The sequence below is a fragment of the Mus caroli genome, chromosome 18 (assembly GCF_900094665.2).
Source record: "Mus caroli chromosome 18, CAROLI_EIJ_v1.1, whole genome shotgun sequence".
Taxonomy (NCBI): Eukaryota; Metazoa; Chordata; class Mammalia; order Rodentia; family Muridae; genus Mus; species Mus caroli.
The window spans coordinates 71,328,820-71,331,446 of record NC_034587.1 but is presented as its reverse complement, the minus strand read 5'-3'; positions in this window follow the sequence as shown (position 1 = coordinate 71,331,446).

Genomic DNA, 2,627 nt, shown 5'->3' with positions numbered 1-2,627 from the left:
GGAGTCACAGAGGAGTTTCTGCAGCCTGAATCCGACTTACAGTTCTCACGGTCCAGAACATGAGTCCTTCAGCCAAGGGCAGAATCATGACCCTTTTGAGAATTATAACAAGAAAATAATTCTTCTGTTAAAAAAAAAGATGCATTCTATTTTTCAAATTCTCCTTTTTATCGTCTTTGTTGTTTTGATATAAACTAATTTGTAAAACTTTTTTTACAACTAGTTTATTTAAACTTTTGAAAATTATTTATTTTATGTATATGAGTACACTGTAGACACACCAGAAGAGGGCATCGGATTCCATTACAGATGGTTGTGAGCCATCATGTGGTTGCTGGGAATTGAACTCAGGACCTCTGGAAGAGCAGTCAGTGCTCTTACCGTTGAGCCATCTCTCCAGCTCCTAAACTTTTTATGTGGAGGAATTTCATGTATGAATATCGAACTGCATCACATCTACCTCTCCCTTTCTATTTCCATAAATTAACACTAATTTAGAAAGTGTACAGTGAACAAGAAAGAAAGAAAAGGAAGGAAGAAAGGGAAAGAGGGAGGGGGGAAGAGAGGGAGGGAGAAAGAGAGAGAAGGAAGAGGGCGCATACACAAATCCAGGAATCAATACCTACAAGTATAGATGTTGGAAAGTGAAATGGCACATATACTTTCTTAATTCTGTAAATATTATGCCAGAAAATCTAAAATGTTGCAAAGTTACCCCACAATTCTACGGGCAATTGTTGCTCAACCAAGTAATATTTATATATCTTGATTACTGCTGAATATGCTGATACATTGTTGCATGATATAAGTATGATGTCATCTTAGCGGGTGACAGAAATAGCTACTCTACTTCTGCTTCCACAGTTTCCATCATAAAGACTGATTAAAGAGAGAGAGAGAGAGAGAGGGAAAGAGAAAGTCACTAAGCAAGCAATAAAAATAGATCCTAAGTAGGGTGAAAATCTGATTTTCAGGGTTATCACAGAATAATAGCCAAATATTCAGTTTCCTCAAACAACTGTGACACATGGAAAGAGATGAAATAGAACAGCCTGTTTATAGAAGAAACCAGTAAGTATTCCTCAAGATGTACAAACATTGTCTTTAGTAGACAAAGGTTGTAAGTTGTCTGTATTAAATACACTCAGCAAGAATGAAGCATGAACAAACAGGGAATATTAATAAAGAGACTGAACTTACAGAAAAGGACTAAGCAGAAACTCTGGAGCTGAAAAGCACATCCACGGTATTAAGCTGTTACCATTCCCAGGCTGCTCTACAGATTCAATGCAAACTTAGTCAGAAGCCCGCTGGCTTTGTAAGACTTGACAAAGACTTGTATTATTTACAACGTGGGATTTCTTTGCATGCTTCCTACTTTGCCACACATAGCCAAACCCTGAAAAGAGCAAAGCTGAAGGACTCACATTTTCTGATTTACAGCTTACTAAAGGTATAGTAAACGTGGATGCTAGTATAGACAGGCGTGCGGAGCCGTGGAACGGAGGTTTTAGAGATAGAAAGCATGTGTATGGGGCTGGAGAGCTCTGACGGTGAGGTTCTTCCTTTGTAAGCGTTAGACCTTGAGTTAAATCCCCAGAACCCGTGTGAGAAAGCTGCGAGTGGCGATGTTTGCTTGGGATCCTAGTTCTGGGGAGGTGGAGGCAGTGAGGTCTCTCAGGCTTGCTGCACAGCCAGCCTCACGGTCAGACAAGTTCAAGGGAGACCCTGGCTTCAAAAACAAAGTGTATGGGACCCAAAGAATAATACCTAGGGTTAACCTTTGTCCTCCATATGCACACACACTGTATGTATCACACACACACACACACACACACACACATGTCTACGCATGTGCGGCCAACAGATATTCAACAGCAATCCCTGTAATCCATTTGAATGTATTAATAATAAACTCAGAATCACCCCTAATGTATCAGTGTCCTATTAAGGGAAGAAATGAACACACGTTCCCTCGATGCCGTTTAACCAGAACAAACCCAGATCTGAATTCTTCACGCTTTTTATCTCTTCCTATGTCTGTTATGAGTCTAAGCTTGTGCCTGCCTGAATGCCGTCTTGTGGATCTGCCTGTCTTTGTTTCTGTGTGTCTGTCCCTAACAAAGGGCTTTGCTTTCTCGCCTGGAGAAGGAATGAAGGATATTTTCCAGGAACCTTTAAGCTTTACAAAGGACTCCAACTGACCCAGAAAACAGCCATGTGCAAGCAATATCCGAATATTGCTTTCAACACTCATGGTGGATATTCATTCTATAAGATTACTTTCAACCTATATTTGCTGTTTTTAATCAGATGATTATCATAACACATGTACAAACACACCTTACTCTTAGGTCAGGGGCCTGGGGGAGTACATAGGTTAAGATCACACACACGCATAAATTCAGGTTGTAAATGCTGATTACGTGAGAAACCCAAGGCAAATGAGAGTTGTAACATTGTTCTCAGGTTAAACAAAGAGGCTGAGAACACAGTAGGAGAACAGTCTTAAGTTTTTATTTTATTTATTTATTTATTTATTTATTTATTTTGGTTTTTCAAGACAGGGTTTCTCTTTATAGCTCTGGCTGTCCTGGAGCTCACTTTGTAGACCAGGCTGGCCTTGA